The sequence below is a fragment of the Pseudoliparis swirei genome, chromosome 7, assembly GCF_029220125.1.
Source record: "Pseudoliparis swirei isolate HS2019 ecotype Mariana Trench chromosome 7, NWPU_hadal_v1, whole genome shotgun sequence".
Classification (NCBI taxonomy): Eukaryota; Metazoa; Chordata; class Actinopteri; order Perciformes; family Liparidae; genus Pseudoliparis; species Pseudoliparis swirei.
In genome coordinates, this window is record NC_079394.1 from 28,572,418 (window position 1) to 28,598,613 (window position 26,196).

The window sequence follows — 26,196 nt, forward strand, 5'->3', positions numbered from 1 at the left end:
TCTAGACTGCAGAGGTGTCAAACTCATTTTCACCGTGGGTCACATCAGCATCATGGTTGCACCTCAGAGAGCCAATTATAACTTTCATTTCCAATTCAATTCAGTTTGTTTTATACAGCACAATATAAAAAATTACAAATGTTCCCTCATAGAGCTTTTCAATCTGAACACATACGGCATCCCTGACCTTTGACCTCTCGTTTGATCAGGAAAGTAAAGCAACGAGAACATTCACTTTGCTTTTGGCGTGAGCGTTTGTGAATAGACGGCACTCTAATGCAGTGGTTCTCAACCTTTTTTCAGTGATGTACCCTCTGTGAAATACTTTTTTCAGCCAAGTACCCCCTAACCAGCGCAAATAATCTTTGGTAAAAAAAAAAGTAGTAATACACAGCACTGTGCCATCAGTGTCGGATTTATTAAACTGTCAACAATGAACATTGCATTAAACTGAATGCTTTAGCATTTACATTTTAATGAGAAACTTGTGCTTGTGCTTCACTGAGGATCTTTGTCAGTCTTGGTGGCAGGGAGGCCACTGCTGTGATGAAGCTCTTCTCCAGGCACAGTCTGTTTCTTTGCTTTGTTTTGATCACAGTCATTGCAGAGAAGGAGGCCTCACATACATATGTGGAGGCAAAGGGCAGTAGCTGCTCCAAAGCTTTCTGTCCCAGGTCAGGGTGCTCCTGCTTCACACACCCAAAACTGTGTGAGTGTGGATGTGACACTTCCAGGAGTTTCTCCTGATAAGTGACAGGTAGCTTCTGTTTGCTTCAGACAAGAGAAATGGGTTTCTCACCCAATCCAGCTGTACAGATTTATCCTCCATGTGAGGAAAGTAGGAATGAAAATCTTTAATCACGTTGGTCAAATGTCCCACGATGACCGACTTGACTGGAGCTCTGTCCACATCCTCAAGAGAGAAAAGCATCCACCTGGGGAAAGCAGGTGAAATCTCCCTCTGCAGAGGACCTTCTCCACAGCTCTGCTTTCTTCAGGAAGCCACCCACCTTGTCATACATGTTTAACATGCTGGTCTCCTTGCCCTGCAGAGACACATTCAGTTCGTTCAGTTTGCTGAATATATCTGCCAGATAGCACAGCTTTGCAAGCCGGTCTGTGTCCTGGAACAAGGTGGCATGGGGAGACCTGTGCTCGATCAGAAAGGCGTGTACTTCAGATCGTAATTCCAACAGCCGGCTGAGTATTCTCCCTGGAGAGAGCCAGCGTCCTTCTGTGTGCAGCAGCGGTGTGTTCAGCTCCCATGTTTTCAGAGGCGGCGAAACAGGCGTGCATTGCGTGGCCTTGACTTTATGAAGTTGATCACTTTGACGCTGTCGTTCAAAACGTCATGTAACACAGGGCTCATTTTCTTGCACTCCAACGCTTCCCTGTGTGACACAGTGAGTCCACTTCATGTCGGGGTTTTCTTTTCTAATGCGCGCTATGAGTCCTCTCACGCTGCCCGTCATTGAGGCCGCTGCGTCCGTGCAGATGCTGCGGCAGGATTTCCAGCTCATGCCGTTTTCACAGAAGAAGCTGTTAACAACATCAACAATGCCCTCTCCTGTTGTTCTTCCCTCCAACGTTTTGCAGAATAGAATGTGCTCATAAATGTCGTCGGTATCGATGTATCTTACAAAAGCAACAAGTTGTGCATTTCCACTGACATCTGTGGATTCATCCAGCTGGAGTGAAAAAGAGTCGCTAATTTCCCCCACAACTTGCTCGACGATGTCTGTTCCCATTTTGTCTATTCTGCGGCAGACAGAGTCATTTGACGAAGGCCCAGTCTGTAACTTCTCCGCTGCGTTTGTGTCCAGCATGTCTCAGCCAGCACAGCAGCGGCAGGAAGGAGCAGGTCTTCGGCTGTGGTGTATGGTTTCTTGGCTTTAGCTATGAGCAAAGACACCGCATAAGATGCCTCCAGGGCTTTGGCTGATGTCGTGGAGGCTTTACGCATCGTTTCTTGAGATGACCGGAATTCAGAGAGTTTCCTCTTGAAAAACTCAGGTGGCTTACCAGCGTAATTTGCATGTTTTGTCTTGAGATGGCGCTCAAGATGGGCTGGCTTCATGCTACTGTTGGCTAACCTCTCCCCACAGAAGAAACACAAAGGCTTGGGTGGGTTGCAACTCGTGGACGTAAACGTTGGGTCAAACCATCCTGATATGGGGGAGACTGGGTTTTTAGGATAATTAAATTAAATTGCCTACTTAATATACAATTCAGTTTATGAACTTACACTTGTGTTTTATTGAATATTTATTAAATAACTATTTTTAAAGGATTTTTGAATGGATGCTAATTTTAAATAGATTTTAAAAAATCTCACGTACCCCCTGGAGTGCCTTCACGTACCCCCAGGGGTACGCGGACCCCCATTTGAGAACCACTGCTCTAATGCATAAAAAATCCCCTTCAAAATAAAAGCACAGGATTATTTTTCCTCACAGCAAAGACCCGCCACGCGCTGAAAACTGGCCCGTGACCCACTGGTTGGCGGTCATTTGCCTTTCAAGTCGTTGCGGGCCACATCAAATGACACGGTGGGCCAGATCCGGCCCGCGGGCCTCGAGTTTGACACCTGTGATCTCGCGGGTACGTATGCACTGACATGAACAGGCATGGGGTATCGGATCCTGAGGGATCGGTGTTGTGATAAGCTCTGTGTTCTATTTAATACAGCATGTCTGCTGCTATTTATTTTGGAAATAGAAACAGTTGCTTGTAACCGTGTGTCGTTCTGGACTCTCAAATTCACCTCTCTGTGCATGACTGAACCATGTTTTTCAAATTTAGTTTTACAGATTTAGTTTTACAGATTTAGATCAAAGACATTAGGATGCATTATCATGTTTGCGGTTTACATGCATAGAAGGAAGTATGTATTGAATATAGTCCTTAAACTGCATATTCAAACGTTACGTTCATATCCTGAGGCTTTGTTAGTTATCAGGTTACTTTGCTATATTTTCGACATACAGTACGTATATACCACACTGCTGTTGAGGACTTTACAGTGTGGCGCCTTTTCCGACCAGACACATTTTTAGTGCGTTAAGGAGCGCCTCTGAAAAACAAACATACAACGAGAATGTGTACATTTTCTTTATTTACATTTATTTAACAAGGAAAAGCCTCATTGAGATTAAAAACATCTAATTTACAAGAGTGTCCTGGCCAAGACAGCAGCCGCACATCACAAGTTTCAGACATACATTATAAAACAGTGACAGACAAAAAAAATATATATATATTGTTTTAGTAAAACCAAAACTAATTCAATTCAGTTCGTTTTAGCCCAATATCACACATTAAACATTTGCCTCAGAGGGCTTTACAGTCTGTACACATATGACATCCCTGACCTTTGACCTCACATCGGATCAGGAACAACTCCCCAAAAAATAGAGAAAAAAAACGTTCACGGGGGAAAAAAGTGAAGAACCGTTCAGGAGAGCAACAGAGGAGGACCCCTCTCCAGGATGGACAGAAGAAGAGACGTCATGTGACCAGAAGGAAACACAAAGACTCAAGTCATCATATCCCAACAGACCTCAGTCAAAAAACAACATCTACAACCAGATGAACCTTCCTCCAACTCTTTCAAATAAGATGCTTACTATTCAAAACAATAGCAGTCTATGCTTGACTGAGTTTTTGGGTCCAGTATATAGGAATAGGACTATACATACAATAAAGTGAGAGTATCGACTCAAATAGGCTGCAGGATGAAATACTGACAGTTCTTTAAATCAATCAATAAACCTGGCTTTGTCCAAAGGGAAGAGAAGAAGCCGACCAACAGTACGTGGCAGAAATACAGTATATAAAATCACTGTTAGTGTTTTTTTTACGACGCTGTGGCTATTGTCAAACGATGCATTGCTCTCCCAGAGTTGTAATCAGTGAGGTTGCAGGTAGCCGGCAGGAGGAGCATCGAACAGACACAATACCGGACGGCATGAAGTACGTTCAGAGGTGCTGGTAGAGCCGCTTAGCTTCCAGTCGTTATGCTTCGTAGAACACGGGTAGATGAAATCAAGCATTCTGATTGGTTGAGAGTGAGTCACGCGGTGTACTTTAATCAGCCATAATGTCTCAGCTGTTTACATTTATCTGAGCGCACTCAAAATAACAACCACGGGAGATTTTGGTCAAGGGTTAGCCGGCCCTCCCTCCGCTGAGGACGTTATTGAAGCTAACGTTATAACTACGCTAAGCTAAGCACACCCCTCTTACTCCGGCTCCACGCTTCATGCAAATCTTCTGAATATATGGATTTACCAAGTATTTATTTGTTCCGTCGTTTGGGGGTTAAGAAGCGAGCCGTAACCCGTCAAGATTCAAATCCTTTTTTTATTTATTACATCCCTTTTCTTGTATTTACTCATCTCTCCACTATTACTATCTAATTAGCATATGAAGAGGACTTTTTGACCATCGTGGCATCGTGTTGGGATACCAGTCATATTCAAGTCAAAGAACACAATGTGTGTGCTCGCCTCACGGCTGATACAGTTCCAGATGCAAAGCCTCTCACGGGCCGCTCTACCGCCGAGCTGTCGTGATGACGTCATGTGACTTTTGCCATGTGACCCCTGAGGTGAAGGTCACACCACGGCTTAACGTTGTTTGTTTCGATTGCTTCCTCTATGTCTCTCTCTCTATGACCACGTCTTCATTTGACACACGCTCAGGAGGAAGCTGCAGAAGACGGCGGCGTAGATGTCCCGATTAAAACAGTCGTCATCGGCAATAAAAAGTGTCCTCCGCAGACGTTTGTCTCCGGGTGAAAGGACGACTGCACATCGATTCCCAACGACTCGCGGGCATGGCGCCGTGTGCTCGTCCTGTTGTCTTGTTTACCTCTGAAGACTGGACACCAGGGGGAATCAATACTGCTCTCTGACTGATGCGTAAACAGCCTCCATCCAATATTTACTGGTGTTGAGGTTCAGCTGGTCTTTCCTCTTGCTATACCGTCTCCATCCACACACACACACACACACACACACACACACACACACACACACACACACACACACACACACACACACACACACACACACACACACACACACACACACACACACACACACACACACACACACACACACACACACACACACACACACACACACACACACACACACACACACCTTTAGATTGCTGCCCAGGCCGAGTCACTCCATCAATGAGCCTCCTCTGTGACAGATATCCTCCTCCTCCTCCTGCTGCTATCACCCATCACGGTCTTTAATCGATGTGGAGCCCAGTGAGTCCTGAAAGAAGCCTGCGGGGCCGTCGACATTGCTGCCGAGACAAAATGATAACGCTTCTTTTTTTGGGGGGGGGGGGGGAGATAAGTGGAGGCAGTTTAGAGCAGATAAAAGGACAGCAGACATAATGGCTCACGTATTGTAAAGCGTCTACGTGTGCCGCCTTCTACTGGAAAGCTTTGAAGCTGAATGAATACTCAAAGTGTCAATTATTATAGAAACACAGGTGATGCTCATTATTAGGAAATGAGTCGTTATTATCCGTCCCGCTTATCCTCGTTCGGGGCGCGGGGCGCCGATCCCAGCTGACATTGGGCGAAGGCAGGGTACAGTCCATCTCAGGACACACATAGAGACAGAGAAACGTTCATGGGGCGACTATGGGTCGGTGGGTAGCAGGTCTGTCCTTCAATCGTGGGGTTGGAGGTTCAATCCCCGCCCTAGTCGATGTGTCCTTGAGCAAGACACTTAACCCTGAATTGCTCCCTGTAGCTGCGTCTACGGTGTATGAATGTAACAGGATTGTAAATCGCTTTGGATAAAATCGTCAGCTAAATGACATTTAATGTAATTCTCACATTCAAAGTTATAGGCCATTTAGAGATCAATTAACCTGAGCTTTGGGAGGAAGCCTGGAGGGAACCCACGCTTTAACATGCAAACTCCACACAGAAGGAGAATTGAACCCACGGTGCTGCCCAGGAATGATGTCATTGAGTCAGTCTCTCAAAATTAATATTATATACACTACCGTTCAAAAGTTTGGGGTCATCCAGACAATTTCGTGTCTTCCATGAAAACTCACTTTTATTTATCAAATGAATTGAAAATTGAGTAGAAAATATAGTCAAGACATTGACAAGGTTAGAAATAATGATTAATATTTGAAGTATTAATTTTGTACTTCAAGCTCAAAGGAAGGCCAGTTGTATAGCTTATATCACCAGCATAACTGTTTTCAGCTGTGCTAACATCATTGCACAAGGGTTTTCTAATCAGATATTAGTCTTCTAAGGCGATTAGCAAACACAATGTACCATTAGAACACTGGAGTGATAGTTGATGGAAATGGGCCTCTATACACCTCTGGAGATATTTCATTAGAAACCAGACGTTTCCACCTAGAATAGTCATTTACCACATTAACAATGTATTGTGTGTATTTTTGATTAATGTTATCTTTATTGAAAAAACAGTGCTTTTCTTTGAAAAATAAAGACATTTCTAAGTGACCCCAAACTTTTGAACGGTAGTGTATATATATATCAAACAAAAACAAACAGTGTGAAGATGCTCTCCATGTTCATCCGCTTAATCCGGGGGCGGGGGGGCAGCAGACCCAGCAGGCTGACCCGGACTTCCCTCTCACCCGCAACATTTTCCAGCTCATTCTGGGGGCTCCCGAGGCGTTCGCAGGCCAGATTGGAGATATAATCCCTCCAGCGTGTCCTGGGTCTTCCCCGAGGGTCTGATGTCGGCTTCCTTTAGCGGGGCAAGGTAACGTCGCCTCTCCCATGTCTGACATGTGGAATGTGTTGCCACGGCACAGAGTAGCCAACATGGTTGAAGCTACACTTCCCGGGCATGGCGGATTATCCCGACCGCTTCCCTGAGCTTCTGTTGCTATGGCCACCGAACTTCTCAGTGAAGGTGCGTTCACTCGCATCGGGAGAAATTGCGCCGCCAGTATCAGAGCGTATGCCTGCTTATATTTTGAGCATATTTCTATTTTTTTTTAATCATTATTTTAAACTCAGCGTAAATGAACATATGAATATAACTATGACTTTTCCAAAAGATTTTGGGATTTACATTTTTTTCAAGTAATTGTTCAGGCCTGGAAATAACCATGTTACGATCTCAGACACTTAGGAAGTAGGACCCAATTGCACGACCCGGGAGACAGAGATAAAGTATTTGTAAGTACTTTATTTTTCGGTTCTGCAGTGAACAAAATGAAAGCGCTCACGTAGTGAGGGATCAAAAACTTCTCAAGAGCACAACATAACCCGACCTGATCATGGCAAAAGACCAGACGAACTGACAAGGAACACTGGGAGACAGGGGAATTTAAGCACATGTAACAAGACACAGGTGGGACCAATCAGGGGCGGGGCTGACACTGATGAGCATAGGAGACAGGTGTGATGACAGGTGAAAACAATCAGGAAGCCTGAATGAGGGAAAGCGAACATAAATGACATGAACCTCTCTAGCATATCTGTCGGTGCACAACAGTACTCTAGGCCAACTCCTGATGGCCCAGGCTGATTGTAAAGATAAGAGTCTTGTCTACGATAAATGAAGCAGCTATCCAGCTTCTAGCCTCAGGACCGTAACCCTTCCAGTCTACAGGTACGGACCTCCAGTAGCTACGGACCTTCCCTTCAAAGAACTGGGGCGGTGGAGGGGCTTGGAGGCGGAACAAGTGCTCTCACACACCGGCTTGATTTTACTAACGTGAAACGTTGGGTGCACTCTCAAGGTCCTGGGAGTTGCAAGCGACGCCGGGTTGATGACTCTGGACACTGGAAACGGACCCACAAATCTCGAGCCAGTTTCTTTGAGGCGACATGGAGTGGTAAGTCTTTGGTAGAGAGCCAAACCTTTTGGCCTGGACTGTAGGAGGAGCGACCTCGATGAACGTCCGCAACAGCCTTCATCCGAGCTGAACTGGAGAAGAGACTGGCGACACCAGCCCAAACTCTGCGACAACGTCTGATCATGGCATGTGCCGATGGAACCATCACCTCTTCCTCGTTGTTAGGAAAAGTGGAGGCTGGAAACCATTGACACAATGGAATGGAGAGAGACCTGTGGCCGCCGTAGGAAGGGTATTGTGGGCAACCTCGACCCATGTGAGGTGGTCACCCAGGTGGTCTGGTTGACAACGGCGTAGTCTCTAGTTCTTGGTTCAGACGCTCCGACTGTCCATTTGACTGAGGGTGATATCCTGATGACAGGCTGACGGTGGCACCTATGAGTCGACAAAACTCTTTCCAGAAGGCGGAAATGAATTGTGGACCCCTGTCGGAAACAATGTCATTAGGGAATCCATGGATCCTGAATACGTGATTCATCATGACCTCTGCGGTGACTTTGGCAGAGGGAAGCTTGGTCAATGGGATGAAGTGAGCCATCTTTGAAAATCGATCAACCACTGTTAGAACCGTAGTCTTGCCTCTGGATGAGGGAAATCCTGTCACAAAATCCATCGAAATGTGTGACCAAGGACGATGGGGAATCGGCAGCGGCTGGAGCAAGCTCATCTTAACTTGAGATGAGGTCTTATTACACGCACACCGGACAAGCCGCTACATACTGCCACATCTTTCTTCATGGATGGCCACCAGAAACGTTGTTGAATCCTGAACATTGTTCTTGCTACTCCCGGATGGCAGCACAGATGAGTGAGCCCAGTGGATGACCTTGGAGTGAAGAGCCTCAGGAACAAACAGCAGATTGTTGGGACACTGCTAGGTGCTGGATTCATGACATTTGCCTCTTTAACGCCTGACTCACTTGCCAGGAAAAGGCATCACCCGGTTAAGTGGAAGGATGGTCTTGGGCTCACCGCAAGTGGTTCGGGATCGTAAAGACGAGACAAAGCATCGGGTTTTGTTTCTGAGCCCCGGGACGAAAAGAGAGTGTGAAGTTGAATCTACTAAAGAAAAGTGTCCACCTGGCCTGACGGGAGTTGAGACGCTTAGCCTTTCTTATATATTCTAGATTCTTGTGATCTGTCCAGACTAAAACGGTTGCTCTGCACTCTCTAGCCAGTGTCTCCATACCACGAGAGCAGCTTTAACAGCTAACAATTCCTTGTTTACGTCATAATTCCGCTCTGCCGTTGTCAACTTCCGCGACAGGTAAGCACATGGATGCATCTTGTTGTCTTCTGCAGAACGTTGAGACAGTACTCCTCCAATTCCTCATTGGAAGCATCCACCTCGACCATAAACTGGCGCTGGGGATCTGGAATGGTGAGTATGGGAGCTGAGGTGAATCTATCTCTGAGAAGTTTGAAAGCAAGATCCGCCTGGGGGGTCCACTTGAAGGAACCTTAGGAGAAGTCAGAACATGCAGAGGAGCAGCAACAGAACTGAAATTCTAATAAACTTCCTATAGAAGTTAGCAAATCCTAGGAACTGCTGAACCTTTTTCCTGGAGTCTGGTGTGGGCCACTGGGATACTGCACTGACTTTCAGGATCCATTTGGATATGATTAGGTGAGACAATGTATCCTAAGAAAGACACCTCTTCTGTGTGGAACTCGCACTTCTCTGCCTTGACATATAGCTGATTATCCAGTAGTTTCTGCAAAACTTGGCGGACATGGTTAACATGAGATTTAGCGTCTGGGAGAAAATCAGTATGTCATCCAGATACACAAACACTGAAATATTCAAGAATTCCAAACCTCATTCACAAAAGCTTGAAAACAGCGCATTGCACAGTCCAAAAGGCATTACCAAGTACTCATAGTGACCATTCTGAGTGTTGAATCCAGTCTTCCACTCATCCCCTTGTTTTATTCTAACCAAGTGATATGCATTTCTTAAATCCAACTTGGTGAATATCTTTTGAAGCAGTTCAAAAGCAGATGACATGAGTGGCAGAGGATAGCGGTTCTTCACCGTAATGTCATTTAGTGGACTGTAGTCTATGCAAGGTCTCAGAGACCCGTCTTTCTTTCCCACAAAGAATCGCTGGAGACGATGAAGGACGGATAATCCCTGATTTGAGTGAAGAGGAGATGTATTCATCCATTGCTGTTCTCTCAGGTCTCGAAGTCTCCCCTTGGGAATGGGGCTGAGATCAATGGGACAGTCAAAATCTCGGTGAGGAGGTAGCGACAAGGCTTTAGACTTGTTAAACACTTCTTTTAAATCATGGTAACAGGAAGGTACCTTGTGTAGATCAGGATAGTCAGGGTGATCTATAATGATCCTACTAGAGTCTGTTGGTGCATTAACAGGTTGCGAAAGTTTACACCTGCCCTTACAATCCTCTCCCCATTCCTTAACTTTCCCTGAAGGCCAGTCTATGTGAGGATTGTGGATCTTCAGCCAAGGAAACCCCAAAATAATCGGGTGCTGAGTCGACTCAAAAATATGAAATTGCATGCTCTCGGTATGGTCCTTATTTATAGTAATCCGTATGGGCTCAGTGCAATGGGTAACTGGCACTAACAGAATGAGATAGCGGGACAGTTTTTATTTTTAGCTGTTTGACTAGGCCCCAGTCTATAAGGCTTTCGTCAGCCCCTGAGTCTATTAACACACCCTGGTCAAAGGTCTGATTGTTAATACAAATGTCTACCTGAGTAACAGGTCGAGGAGGGAAGTCTGCGGGAAACTTGCTCACCAGAGCCCTCCTTTTGACTGGTGAGCACGATCTTTGCATGAAGCGAGTTGATGACCCGGCTGGCCGCAGTAGAAACAGCAACCCTCCCGTAGACGGCGCTGCCTCTCCTCCAGAGAAAGCCTGGTTCTTCCAAGTTGCATGGGTTCCCGGAGTCATTCGAAGTGTAGTCCTCTGATGGTCCGGTAACATGAGCTGGAAATCCTCCGCTGGCCGAGGCGAATTCTGGAAGCTGGGAATAACATCTCGGTTGCGTCGACGCCCTCTCTTTCCGAAGACGGTTATCGATCCGGATGGCCACAGCGATGAGGGATTCCAGATACCGATGTCTCCAGTGGAGCCAGCTGGTCCTTTATCGGTTCCGAAAGTCCTGTCATGAAGGCAAGAGCCGGAACATTCCATCCGCTGTCCGCTGCTGCTGTACGAAACTCGATGGCATAATCAACCACCTGACGGTTGAGCTGACGATTTGAAACAGTCTTCTGCTGGCCTCCGTAGCAGGCGATGAGTGGTCAAAATGCGCCTCATAGTCTCTATGAAATCGGCCAATGAGTAACATAGTTCGGTGTCTCTAGACCATTCTGCAGTAGCCCAGGCTGCAGCTCTTCCCGTTAAATGAGACACAATAAACGCCACTTTACCATGCTCAGATAAAAAGCTGCTGGGTTGTGTTGAAAATGCAGATCACACTGTACCAGAAAGGCTCTGCAAAGAGTCTCCGGAAAATCTCTCCGGAAGAGCCAGCCGTAACGGGAGGAAACAGCCTGACCTGGGTCGTCAGCTGGAGTATTGACAGGCAAATTCTCAGCTGTGGATGACGTCACCGGAGGAGCAGTCTGTTGATGAGTGAAAAATTATTCATTTGGGCAACCAGTTGTTGCATCTGTGTAGATAATTCTTCCTGAACCTGGCGTCCTCTCAGCTCTTGTATTTCCGGCTGACTTTGTCCAGTTTTTCCTCGTGATGAAAAATCCTGGGTCCATAATGTGGTCAGTTCGTTCTGTTACGATCTCAGACACTTCGGAGACAGAGATAGTACTTTATTTTTCGGTTCTGCAGTGAACGGATCAAAAACTTCTCAAGAGCACAACATAACCCGACCTGATCATGGCAAAAGACCAGACGAACTGACAAGGAACACTGGGAGACAGGGGAATTTAAGCACATGGTAACAAGACACAGGTGGGACCAATCAGGGGCGGGGCTGACACTGATGAGCATAGGAGACAGGTGTGATGACAGGTGAAAACAATCAGGAAGCCTGAATGAGAGAAAGCGAACATAAATGACATGAACCTCTCTAGCATATCTGTCGGTGCACAACAAACCATTTTAAAAATTCCTTGACTTTTTCCAGGTTTTCCATGACCGAACGAACCCTGCTGTAAAAAAAAAAAAGGTTTAATGGCAATCCGCCTCACAGGTGTTGAGAAGATGTATCAGTCTGGACTTCGGACCAAACATCGCCATCCGAATAGTCGCTCTGGTCGTCGTGCTGAAAAAGAAAACTCCAATCTGAAGGAAAGAGCAAAACAATACGAGTAAAATGTCAAAACACAAATACACAGCAGCTTCATGATGACCGAATGCTGAACTTTTAAAAATAGCCCCTCGTCTGTTGTCAGCTGCATGACCACACACACACACACGCACACTGAGCCAATAAAGCCACTGAGACGACAGGGCGGCTCGTATAAGGTCAGAGGTCATCACAGCTTCGGCTCTGCTTGGGCGCACGGCCGTGTTACCACGGTCCAGCGCATGGCCCTCTGCTGCGAGTCACCGGGGGAAATAACAACGCCGCACGCCGTGGGACAACATGGAATTGTGGGGGGGGTTTTCCCCCGTAATATTAAAGCGCAAAGTGCAAAAATAAAACACACAAGTGGGAATATGAAGTGGACGAACAGTCCGACATCAATAGCCTCGATAGTTTATCGAGAATGAAGCGAAAGCATGAGAGTCGACGTATGTCCGGAACGTCTCCGTGTTTATCGTCCACCGCAAACGCCGCAGGAAGGAAAAATAAGATCTCCGTTGCTGTGGGAGGAAAATAATAATAAGATCTCCGAGTGTGAGAGGCGTGAAGGCCAAGTGTGAGGGAGACGAGCGAAAAGACAAACTCGGACGGAGATAACACGCTCGACTGGGGGAGTTTGAGTGTGAGGATGGAGCATCTGCTCCTACACAATGGGCCTGCCAGCTAGTGGAAGCAAACACACACACACACACACAGAACCAAACTGCTGCTGAGGCAGCAGGGCGGCTGTTCCAGCGTGTCTCCGCCTCTGATTCTTGTCCCAAAGCTCCTCACACGTCGACCACTGTTTCACACCATCCACACTGTTTTACACTCAACCAAGTTCCCCCCCCCACCCCTCCCCCCAACCTCCACCCCCCCAGCATTGGCTCTTCAGAGTCGCTTTCCCGTTTACAGACTGTACAAGACCCCCGATTGAAGACAATAGAATACAAGAAAGAAAAGTCATCCATTCCTTTTAACTTTCTCGCTACTCTCAAATCATCAAGTCGGCCGGGATTGATTTTGATTGCTTTGTTGCTCCTGGATTTCCCTGAATTGATCTCTACATTGTTCTGCGGCGTCATTTCAAGAAGTTGAAGCGATGGAGGTATAGCAGCTGGCTGAAGTGTGAGGAAAACAAACCGTCAAAATGATTGATTGAGTCAATTAATCCCGTGGGTTATTTCCTCCTTTTGGTAATCCACGCCCCAGCTGCAGGCTCCCCGATGTGTTGCAATGTTTGCGCCCGCCCACTTCATCTCATCCAAACTCCAACGTTTATTCACTCTCTTTGAGTCCGCCTGCTATTAATTCACTCCAACTTCTTTTCCTTTTCTGTCTGATAGAGTCTCTCCATCATGACGGGGGGATAAGCCCCAACAGATCTGTTTTAAAGCCTTCACCGGGTACCTATTCCCCCTCCTTTTAAGCGACACTAATGGCATATTGACGCGTGTGCAGATTAACAGATTATAGTATTTGTGTGTGTGTATGCTGGGTGGTAAGTGCACACTCAAATCAGTGCATTTTATAATCCAACTTTCATCATTTCTGACCACTCAGAAGGAATCTCAACTCGTCTTTTCGCCCTCCTCCTTTTAAACTGCCGTACATTAGCACGAGCTACACCCCGCATGAGCTGGATCGTAAACGCTCGAGGTGCCTTGGACTCATCGTGGAGCGACTCAGATCATGATGCATTACAGTTCAGGGAACAAAGTACAGTAATATAGAGTCATTGAACCATTTTTTATTTCATTTACGTCTTCATTATCACTTTGCAATGATACATCGGTTTAATGTGTTGATGTGTAATCCCTTCTCGCTCGCTATATGTGTGAGACGTCACGGCGGCAGCTCTTTTGCGGATGGCTATTTTGAAAGTGATAATAAAACCCGAGGAAACAAAAGGAGTTGTGAGGAAGGTGAAGAACAGGAGGGGGACAAAGTCATCAAAATGATCCCCAAGGAGCCGTCTCAGCCTTTTATTCCAAGCCTCGTAGCTAAACGAACAGAGTGAAACGATCCAAGATGGCCTATTATTTCCCACCTTCAATCTTCTGTCTGTGTGTGTGTGTGTGTGTGTGTGTGTGTACCCCTTGTGCCGTATCATTGTTAGAACCGGTGCTGAAATGGAAGCCCAGTGGTTTTTAGCATCGTGTCCATCGATTCCCCTTCCTGCTGAACATTTAACTTCCCTGACCTCACGCAGTGTGGCATGGAAACGTTAGCGAGCTATAGCATCGTTTAGTGTTACTTAACCGTCGCCATGACGCTGTAGTATATTTCCATCTACAGTTTAATGTCAGATTATCCAAAAATATGCAAGTCAGGGCTCAACGTTCAAAAACATGAAAGACTGTGCCTTGGCCTTGAGAGATTACGGTACTAGGTTGCAGGTTAAGAACATGGGGCGGGGGCGAGATAATTTCTAGAACATTACGTGTTTTTCACCTGTCTTTAATTAGGGCCCAAAGGCCATTCAGGCATGAACCTGGGGGTTCAACGGGTCTGGGGTCAAACTTAGTTGATCAGTTTTAGGATTAGGTATTGTTAAGTTGTAATAGTTTATTTTGATAACATCTGCAGAGGTCTTATGTTTTAAATTAATACATATAGAAAGATATTATAATAGACAATATTAAGGAGAATATTGATATTGTTATTAATGTATTATGAAGCATAGGGGTAATGTTTACTCTATGCAAATGTAAATGGCAAGAATTAATGTATGTTGCATGAGAGTGACTGTATGTTAGTATTATAGATTGACGAGGCCGGTTGAATTCTGTCAAATGACTCACAATAATAAGGGACTTTTATTGTGAAAGTGACTTTACTCTTATTGTGAAAGCGACTGGACCGGAAGTGACGTTTCGACCGGTGAGATGAATCTCCGTGTCTCAGAGAGACCGCCCTTTTTCTACAGGTAATCGGCGAGGCCGCAGGGCTGAGCTCCCGGGGGGGAGCCGGGACACGAGGAAGAGCGCCTTAAATGTTTGTTTTACACTTCCTGCCATTAAATGTTGATAACTTAATCCACGCGCGTCCGGAAGCCTGTTTTCCATCATCTGCGAAGTGCCCAGTTTCAGAATACTCTACAGTATTTATACCTGCATATGATTGGTCCACGAAGGCCGGTAACAATAAACTCCACCTCTTTTGTTGTGTATAAAACATATGTTAAAATGCATGTTCGATAGTCTTTCTCAATTCGGTGCCTGAAAGTACTCCAAACGGCCTGCAGGCGTTTGTTCCCTGACCTGTACTTGTTAAGAATAAACTCAATATTCTTGCTTAGTGCTGTTGTCCATCGAATCTCTTTTTCCATCAACTTCTTCAAACCACCACGATCGGCGGGAGGAGAAACAACAACGCGTTCCTCATATTCAAATCCTCAGAGATCATTCAAACCAATTCACGCCGATCATTAATCAGAGATACAGTCGCCGTCGTCAAGCGCCGAGATAAAGCATCTGTCGTCTCTCCGAAGTGAAAGCTGCAGCTTGCTTGTCTAATGTTCTTGTTAAATTGTGTCAAATGATAATGAAATTGCGCGTACGCGCGGCCCGGGTCGGATGGCTTATTGCTGGCGTCATTGCTCTCGCAGCGAGAGATTCTTCCATTAATTTGATCTTTGACGGAGATAGATTGAAAGTCATCATGCCCGTTATTAGATATTCACATCTGCTGCTGATTTTCTTTGCTACAATACCTGAAAGATCAGCAGGCGATGAAGCACCAAATCATACACCGACGGCTCTCTTTCTCCAATGTTGTCCTTGCACCAGGTGCTGTTTGTGCATCCAATCCATGGTTTGGCTCCCAGCACTACAGTGAATTCAGATGCATTGTGTTCAGTAGCTTTGCCTCCAGCTGAGGCTCTTCTCCGCCTGCTCTCCCGTGAGCCGGAAAACATCATTCAATTGTTTAAATCGTAATTTCATAATTTTAAATATAAAAGTTGTCGATTGCAACTCCTAATGCTTTGTAAACACCAAGGCGGAAATAATTATGAGGCAGTTTTGATCTTTTGAAACCGAATTAAATATTTGGTTTTTGGCCCATTGGGAGAAACCAAACATTTACATATTATACAGAGTGTGATGTCATCAGAGGAAGAGTGCTTAATGGGAGGTACATTCCCTCCCGGTGGTTGCAGCAGGGACTACAACCAGCCGGGGTGAAAGACTACAATTCCCACTCAGCAGTGCAGGCGGAAGAAGGCAGCCGCCCAGCTGAAAAGGATGAAGCTGATGAGCCGGCGGGGAACTGAAGAGAGTCCGGGACATTATGTTTGTTGTGTACACCGACGGGTGGTGGAGTTACGTTTTGCCTTTTGTTTGATTTCGAAGAACCAAATTACAAAGACTTGGATTTAACGAAACCTTCGCCTGTCGTCTTAATTTGTGCACCCGCGCCTCACCTCACGATCCCGTCCTCTAAAGACATCACAGTGGTGGAGAATGCCAAACGCAGAGGGGTGGGTGGAAGTGAATGTCCATCAGTGAGTTGACCATTCGCTTTGCACAATTGAGAACCGGTGACAACGCTATGGAGGAAATGCTACAGCTGCTGGCGCAAAGCACTAAGCTCCAGGTGGAGACGAACCGGGCCCTGCTGGAGGAGCAAAGAAGAGCCAACATGTTGAAGGAGGAGGAACTTGAGCTACAGAGAAGTCAGCTTCAAAATGCAAGGTCACCGAACCCCAACCCTGTTATCCGGGCCAGTGACTTTATCCTTAAAATGGGACCCGCCGATGATCCAGAAGCCTTTCTGCAGGCGTTTGAAAACGCAGCAACCAGAGAAAAATGGCCGGAAGACCAGTGGGTTGGTCTCCTTGCTCCGTTCCTGTCCGGTGAGTCACAGAAGGCTTTTCAAGATTTGGATAGCTCAGTAGCAAATGACTATGATGCCCTCAAAGAGGAAATATTGAGTAGAATAGGACTTACTAAGTTTGGAATGGCCCAACGGTTCCACAATTGGAGCTTTAGGAATGACCAACCTCCCCGGACACAGATGCATGAGCTAATACGCATCACAAAGAAATGGCTTGATCCAAGTAAAACCCCTGCTGCAGCTATAGCGGAAGCCGTTGTGGTAGATCGGTATTTACGGGCACTGCCCTATGAAGCGAAGAGGGTGGTTGGCCTTAGCGCTCCAGCTTCGGCCGTTGCCTTAGTGGAGGCAGTGGAACAGTACCAGGCCACTAATGAAATGCTCCGCATGGGAAAAAAGGAGCCACCCATGGGGCAAGCAAGACCCGCAAATCCATATCCCCAGCCCGTAAGACTCGCACAAAGTAACACCAGCCAGCAAATACAGGGACGTTATCAGGCTGAGCGAGAGCAAAACAAAAGTATGCTAGAGAGGTGCGGATATGCTACAGATGCGGGGAGCCCGGACATATTTCACGGCAATGCAATAAAGGAGATGAACTAATGCCGACAGCAGAGTCCGCTAGTAGCCAGCCTACACACCTCTACGCCTCCTTGATGGAGGGTACAGAGCACAAAGCTTTTACTTGCCCTGTGAAGCTTAATAATCAGGATGTGGAAGCTTTACTGGATTCCGGAAGTAATTATACACTAGTCCACAAACCGTTAGTAGAGGGAATGGACTGGCTTCAGGAAGGGACACGGCTGGTGTCGTGTGTCCATGGTGATAAATGCCAGTATCCTACTTGTACGCTGAAGCTAATCACAACTCAAGGCATGTGTGAAGTCAAAGCGGGGGTGATAGATTCCCTGCCTGTCCCTCTTTTAATCGGAAGAGATTGTCCCCTGTTCCTCCGGCTCTGGAGAGAGGTACAGGAGAGACGGTCGAGGGAGACAGGACAACCCCGGGGTAAAGTTAAACTGAAATGTCGATCAAAGAGTGTGTCCAAGACTGGTTTCACACTTACCTCTGCTCCAGTGAATGCTTTTCTCGGTGCTGCAGAATCAGCCAGCGAGGTGGACCCAGCCTCAGAAGGCCAAGAGGAGCCCCAAGGAAGCCACCAGCCGTCATCAAGCGAGGAAGGAAGACCAACAGCTGAGGCCCCACTCACAGGCCAGTATGGTACTGCTCAACTCAATGACCCCACATTAAGAAATGCGTTACAAAGTGTGAGAGTAATTGAAGGGGTGGACCAAGACCAGGAAGACAGGTTAACTTACCCTCATTTTGCTGTGAAGAATGGCCTACTGTACCGAGTAATCGAAGTGCGAGAGGAAGTAACAGAGCAGCTGTTGGTGCCGAAATCCTTTCGCTCTACTGTGTTACAATTGGCCCATACACACCTGCTTGGTGCCCATCTAGGAATGGAAAAGACCAAAGATAGGATTCTTCAGTGGTTCTTCTGGCCAGCCATTCACAAGGAAGTGGAAAACTATTGCAGAAGTTGTCCAGAATGTCAGCTTGTGGCCCCTCGACCCTCATTTAGAAATCCCCTGATTCCCCTCCCCATCATTGAGGTCCCCTTTGAAAGGATTGGGTTAGATATTGTGGGTCCCCTACCCAAAAGTGCTCGGGGGTATCAGTATATTCTGGTCCTAGTGGACTATGCTACCCGGTACCCCGAGGCTATACCCCTCAGAAAGGCTACAGCCCAGCAGATCTCAAAAGAACTGTTCCTCCTAAGCAGTAGAGTGGGACTTCCAAAAGAGATACTGACAGATCAGGGAACCCCTTTTATGTCGCGTGCCACCAAAGGCCTGTGCTCCCTCCGAAAGATCAAGCACCTCAGAACGTCAGTATACCATCCACAAACGGACGGACTGGTAGAGAGGTTCAACAAGACTCTTAAAATGATGCTGAGGAAGACAATTGAAAAAGATGGCCGTAATTGGGATCAACTCCTCCCCTACCTGATGTTTGCCGTGAGGGAGGTTCCCCAAGCCTCTACAGGCTTCTCACCTTTTGAGCTCTTGTACTCTTACAAACCCAGGGGGATCCTGGACCTGGCGAAAGAATCCTGGGAAAAACAGCCGTGTCCTCACCGCACAGTTATCGAGCATGTGGAGGCCATGAAAGACAGAATGAGTGCCATTTATCCTATTGTCAGAGAGCACATGGAAAAAGCTCAGAAAGAACAGCAAGCGTCCTACAACCGCCCTGCGCAGCCCAGAGAGTTCAGGCCAGGAGATCGGGTCCTGGTACTGGTACCCACCGCTGAATGTAAATTTTTAGCAACTTGGCAGGGGCCTTATGAAATCATGGAAAGAGTAGGAGAAGTGAACTACAGAGTAAAGCAGCCAGGGAGGAGGAAACCAGAACAGCTGTACCACGTAAACCTGTTGAAGAAATGGCACGCTGCAGACGTCCTATTAAGCTGTTTACCCCCAAAAGACACCGGAGCTGCACCGAGGGAGGTCATAATGATGGGCCCGGACCTGTCCCCCCAGCAACGACAGGAGTGCATGGAGCTAGTTGATCGTAACAGAGAGGTGTTCTCAGCTAAGCCCGGCACAACGCACCTCGCTGTACATGAAATCCGCACCAAGCCGGGTAAAGTAGTGAATCAGCGTCCCTACAGAGTGCCAGAGGCACATAAGGTAACAATTCAGGAGGAGGTTAAAAAGATGCTGCAGCTGGGTGTTATTGAAGAGTCACATAGTGCCTGGGCTAGCCCCATCGTACTGGTCCCCAAACCGGATATGTCACCTCGGTTCTGCAATGACTTTCGAAAGCTAAATGAGATATCAGAGTTTGATGCTTACCCCATGCCCCTAGTGGACGAATTGATTGATCGTCTGGGAATGGCTCGCTTTATCACAACGCTGGATCTCACAAAGGGATACTGGCAAGTCCCGCTTTCCCCAGCCTCCAAGGAGAAAACTGCCTTTGCAACAAGTGAGGGGCTCTTTCAGTACACCAAATTACCATTTGGGCTGCACGGAGCCCCTGCCACCTTCCAACGGCTCATGGACAGGGTCCTGCGGCCCAACAAGAAGTATGCGGCTGCCTACTTAGATGACATTGTGATACATAGCAGAGATTGGGAAAGTCATTTGCCCCAAGTACAGAAGGTGCTGGAAGCCCTTCGTGAAGCAGGTCTCACAGCTAACCCCAGCAAGTGTAGGTTAGCCTATAGCGAGACCAAGTACCTCGGATACACAATAGGGCGGGGACTAGTCAAACCTCAAGAGGCCAAATTGAGGGCCATCCAAGACGCCGCGCCCTGTAACAAAAAGACAAGTGATGTCTTTTATAGGGCTGGCCAACTACTACAGGTGCTTTGTTCCTAATTTTTCTGATCTTGTTACCCCTCTAACAGACCTAACGGCTAAGAAACAGCCCCGAATGATGAAGTGGTCCCGGGAGGCAGAGGAGGCCTTCATGAACCTCAAGAAGGCCGTGTGTTCCCACCCCGTGCTCGCCGTTCCAGACTTTAACAGCGAGTTTGTGGTGCAGACAGATGCCTCAGAAGTAGGTCTGGGCGCAGTACTCTCCCAGGTCCAGCAGGGGGAGGAGCACCCCATCCTGTACAGTAGCAGAAAGCTATTGTCCCATGAGAAGAGATACTCTACACTGGAGAAAGAATGTCTGGCAGTTAAGTGGGCCCTCGAAACCCTGCGCTATTACCTCAGGGGGCGGAAATTCACACTGGTCACGGACCATGCACCTTTGCAGTGGATGGCAAGAAATAAGGAAACCAACAGTCTGGTAACAAGATGGTTTCTCAGCCTTCAAGCTTTTAACTTCTGTGTTGTGCACAGGGCCGGAACCACGGGAATGCAGATGCCCTCTCACGACGAGATGTCCTGTGGGCTTTGTCTGGTCCTGCGGAGGCCTCAAGCCAGTGGAGGGGGAAATGTGATGTCATCAGAGGAAGAGTGCTTAATGGGAGGTACATTCCCTCCCGGTGGTTGCAGCAGGGACTACAACCAGCCGGGGTGAAAGACTACAATTCCCACTCAGCAGTGCAGGCGGAAGAAGGCAGCCGCCCAGCTGAAAAGGATGAAGCTGATGAGCCGGCGGGGAACTAAAGAGAGTCCGGGACATTATGTGTGTTGTGTACACCGACGGGTGGTGGAGTTAAGTTTTGCCTTTTGTTTGATTTCAAAGAACCAAATTACAAAGACTTGGATTTAACGAAACCTTCGCCTGGCGTCTTGATTTGTGCACCCGCGCCTCACCCCACGATCCCGTCCTCTAAAGACATCACAATACATATACACATATCTATCTTTCACTTATATTATTATTATTATTATAATAATATATATATATATATCTTTACATATATATAGATAGATATGTGTATATATGTATATATATATCTTTATATATATATATACATGTGTCGGGGTGATGACAACTTCTTTCTTTTGACACAAGATCTGCACATTTTAGGGAGAGTCAAAAGTTAAGTCAAATTGTGCTTAATTATTGTCTTTTTTACGATGATGTTCATATATTTTCTTGTTTATTAACATGCCAGGAATGATATGTTTAGTTATGAAACTATTTCAGTTATTTGTTTATTAAATTAATAGTCCTTTTATGAATGTCAATTATAGTGGACACCTGGACAATATTTATGTATTTAATGACTCAACATTGTATTTGAGGTGTAGCAAATACATGATATATTCCTCTACATTTCTAGGAACAGCAGCTGATATTTTCACCGCTCTTGTCGGCGCCCTGGACCGGGTCGGAGTGGACTGGCCCCGCGCTGTTACCATGGCGACATATGGTGCGCCCTCAATGATCGGGGGAAAAGCAGGAGTTGTGACACAGTTCAGAAAAGAAGTGCAGACTGCAAATGGAGGATGTGATTTTGGGACTTCTCCCTGCACTTTGCATCAGGAGGCTTTGTGTTGCAAGTCATTAACGATGGAAAACGTCATGAAGGTGGTCGTCCAGACTGTTGATGTCATCCGATCCAGAGGCCTGAATCACCGCCAGGTTGACTTCCTTCTCAGAGAGAAAGACCACAGCTATGGGCTGCCGTCCCACACCGAGGTACGATGGTGAGGCCGAGCTGCTGTGCTGAGGCGTGTCTTTGAATTACGAGAGGAAATTGAACAGTTCATGGAAAAAAAGGGCAAACCAGTTTTAGAATTTCAGTCCAAAGAACGGATGCAGGACCTTGCATTCGTGGTGGATGTTGCAGAGCACCTGAATAACTTGAACACAATGAGGACAGCTCATGAGCTTCCAGAAGGCCAAAGACCTCAAGAAATACACCCAGTATGTCAAACTAGCGATATGATTGGTTGAAGATGATGTCAATCAACAATAAGGTCCCCATGATTTTTACATTTTTAAATGTATTTATTATAAAATAGCTCAGATCGGCTTCAGAGAAGGCTTAGAAGGCCCGGACGGCCCGCCACTGACAGAAGTACAATAGATGTCGTGTGACGAAAACTACAATAGATCCCCAGTAGTAGTATAGGGACATGTATGCGCGTATACGTACGTGCACGCGCGCCACCTCACATGCACTCTCATGCACGCATATATATGTCCCTATTATGCATATTTTTTATGAAAAAAATAATAAAAAAATTAAATAAAAATTAAAATATATTATTTAAAATATAAAAGATTATCACAAATTAAAAATCTATAAAATAAAATAATTCCCTATAGATAGGAGCTCTTGTTTGTACCATTTAAACATTTATAAAACCCTTCCCTGTGTCTTTAATAATACAAAGTGTTTATCAATGTGCTGAAATGACTGTAAGGGGTGTGTCACCCCCTCAGCACAAGCACGGATGTAACTGTGTACATCAGGGCTATTCAACTTCAGTAGCAAGTGGGCCGAATAAGAAAATCACGGGGGGTGTGAGGGCCGCACAGAATATTGATCAAATAATGGCTAAAAATGAAAAACAGTAATGTATATTTCCACAGGTAAACAGTCACACACGCATCTCTTTTCTTCCACTTTATATAATCAGTTACAGACTGTAATTCCATTCCAAAACACAGGAAGGCTATCAAGCTTTGATACAGAAGTGCAAAAGTTACATAAAAAACATAAACAAAAAATGAGACTGTTTTTCTGACATGTCCATATCCACAAATGTAGAAAACAATTTGAAAATAGTATAATAGTATTCAGATATCAGATTAACAATAAATGAGCCTGTTCAGGAAACTATCAAAAACAATTCCAAGCAGAAATTAGGTAGTTACAGCAGGTCCATATCCCAAAATGCAGAATGTAAACTGAACATCTTTAAACAGTATCCATCACAATAATAGTAAATAAGCCTTCAACAACATTTCCAAGCAGAAATAAGGTGCTTTGCAGGTTCATATCCATAAACACAAATAGCCAGATAATTCTGGTAAAACAGCATACACCAGATAAACAAAAAATGGGGCGACTCATGATATTATCACAAACAAGCCAAAAATAAGGTGCCTATAGCAGGTTCATGTCCATATTTGTTAAAGGTAAAAACTAAAACTCCAGACAAACCAAAAGGGAGCCTGCTGAACCATAAAACAGATTTGTATTCTGTGCATTTTCAGTTTGATAGCATCACATGCTTCAGTCAGGGTATTTTACTACTACACAACTACCTTAATTATCAGACCTATGTGGTTTTGAGCCTGTTTGACTCAGTGAGAAAAATTGCATTGCCTTGATTTGGCAATTTCAACATAGTTTGGCTCATAAGTAGTAAGGGCAACCCTGAGACACTCGTGTAGCTTTTCATTGGTCATGGAGCAACGTGCCCTTGTTTTGATTGCATTCATGTGAGAAAAGCTAGACTCACATGTGTAGGTGGATCCAAACATTGTTAGTATTAGCAGCGCCACTTTCCTGATTGTTGGGTACTGGTATTGGCTAACATGGTTACACCAAAAATTCACTGCACCCTCAGACAGCAAGTGCTGCTTTAAAGCAAATGAGGACTGGACATCAACCATTTCCATCTGAAGAAGGCTCTCATCAATGCAAGACATTACCTCTTTTGCTTTTACACAGAAGTCTGCCTCAGGTTTGATGGAGAATGGGTCACGAGCAAACTGCAGTACCTCAATAGGAATACTGAAGCCTTGGAATCTCTCAGTGAAGTTATCAGTCAGATTTCTCATAAAGTGTGTCATGACTGGCGTTACGTGTGCCCCAGGTGCTGCACTCATGAATGCACAGAGTTGTGAGAAGTGCAGCAACCTTCCTGACATTAGGTCTGACGTGAAAATCGTTAACTTTGTTTGGAAGGCGCACAGCCGCTCAACCAAATCAGCGATAGACTTTTCCCGCCCCTGAACTTCCAGATTCAAAGTGTTCAAGTGTCCAAAAATGTCACAAAGAAAGTGGACTTCTGCCATAAACTGATCATCCAACATGCGCTCCAAGAAGTGTGCTGCCCGTTTGTGTTTACACGTGCGAAGGAAAGACACAATCTCCTGGCGGAGTTCACAGAAACGTTCCAAAACCTTTCCTTTGCTGAGCCACCTGACATCACTATGAACCAGCAAGTCAGTGTGCTCTGCAGATGAGTCAGCAAGCAACATACGGAAGAGGCGATGTTGAAGGCTGGAGGTTGAGCGGATGAAATTCACAATGTTCATAACAGTGTCCATGTTGTTCTTCAGATCGCCGCTGAGCTTTGCGCACAGTACAGCCTGATGAATGATGCAGTGTAAAAACTGCATATGCGGGACTACGGCTGCCAACCTGGCCGCCAGCCCTTTCACTCTACCGGTCATAGCAGGAGCTCCATCCGTAACCAACAAGCAGACTTTTTGTAAATCCAGTTCATGCTCATTAAAAAACGTGACAATCTTTTGAAAAATCACTTCACCTGTAGTGTGTCCCTCCAGTGGAACGAGCCCCAGTAGTTCCTCCCGAACGCGCACTCCATCATAAAACCTCACATATATGCACAGCTGGGCCATGTCGGTACAGTCAGTCGATTCATCCACAGCGATAGACATAAACTCGGCTTTTCGAAGGTTTTCCAAAAGCTTCCCTTCGACATCCGTTGCCAGTAGCTCCAGTCTGCGGAAAGTTGATGTGTCCGAGAGAGGCACTTTTTTAATGGACGAAGTGACGCTCGCCTTCACTTTTTCGTCAACAATCATTTCATCAATAACTGCAAGCATGCAGTCTTTAACAGTCTCCGACTCGGTAAAGGGCCTCTTCTGCCTGGCTAGTATCCAGGCTACGCGTAGAGATGCTATCATGGCTCTCTCTTGTTCTGTGCAAAAGCGACTAAGGGTAGACTGCCCTCGTTGAAAACATGCTAACAGTCCGTTTACTTTCCTCCTCCGTTCATCAGAGCCCTCGGAAAACTGTTCGAAAATGAGCCATGATTCGACTTGTAGTGCCTCTTCACATTATATTCTTTCATCACAGCAATGGATTCGCTGCACAATAAACACATTGGTTTGTTGCTCATTACGGCTGGCAAAGTAAATAAATACTTTTCAGTCCATTCACTTTGGAATTGGCGGTTTTCACAGACAACTTTCCGACGCTTCGGCTTTGAGAGAGACATTTTGCAGCTTAATGGTAGCGTCAGCTAGCGCAGGTGTTTCAGTGGTCAGCCAGACCAGAGCGCAAGTGAGGAGTGGGTTACGGCAAGCAACGAGGGTGCGTAACGTAACCTACAGGTTTGGTTGAGGCAACAGTGAAACTCAATGGCTCTGGGTTAGATGTCTCAATGTATAAAAGAGGCGTGTCCGTCAGTTTTATTTTTTCTTACCAAGCTAAAGTGATTTGCAGGCAGTCTTGCGGGCCACAGTCAAACTCAAACGGGCCGCATGCGGCCCGCGGGCCGCTAGTTGAAGAGGCCTGGTGTACATCATACATGCACGAGCGGTAGGGGCGGGAAGCTAAGGTATGGGGGGCGTGTTTGATGGGGAAAAAAGGTGTGTCCGGAGGAGTGGGGAACGATGTTATTGGGTGCGTTCCACTCGTGAATAGGAGGGGGAGGAGGGGCATGTAGGAGGTGTGTTCATTAAAAATGTACCTCTGCGAACCGCTCACACATCAACAGTCTACCGTTATCTGCCTGCGGATCACGTCTCTATACCTGTTGGAGCAGACCATTCCTTGAGAATAAT

General features: G+C 46.1%; 1 protein-coding gene, 2 long non-coding RNA genes and 1 pseudogene across 3 annotated transcripts in view; all 4 read right to left on the reverse strand.

The window, feature by feature from the left end:
- LOC130196675 (protein NLRC5-like) overlaps positions 1-26,196 on the reverse strand; it is a 1,158,129-nt gene that overhangs the window by 378,669 nt on the left and 753,264 nt on the right.
- LOC130196681 (protein NLRC3-like) overlaps positions 1-26,196 on the reverse strand; it is a 223,339-nt pseudogene that overhangs the window by 63,404 nt on the left and 133,739 nt on the right.
- Positions 3,098-6,236, reverse strand: LOC130196744 (uncharacterized). Its single transcript, XR_008832311.1, has 2 exons — positions 5,166-6,236; positions 3,098-4,881 (listed from the first exon to the last, which is right to left on the reverse strand). It is a non-coding gene; the product is annotated as an uncharacterized LOC130196744 (long non-coding RNA).
- LOC130196747 (uncharacterized) lies at positions 7,195-10,650 on the reverse strand. The gene is made up of 2 exons (XR_008832314.1): positions 10,608-10,650; positions 7,195-7,458 (listed from the first exon to the last, which is right to left on the reverse strand). It is a non-coding gene; the product is annotated as an uncharacterized LOC130196747 (long non-coding RNA).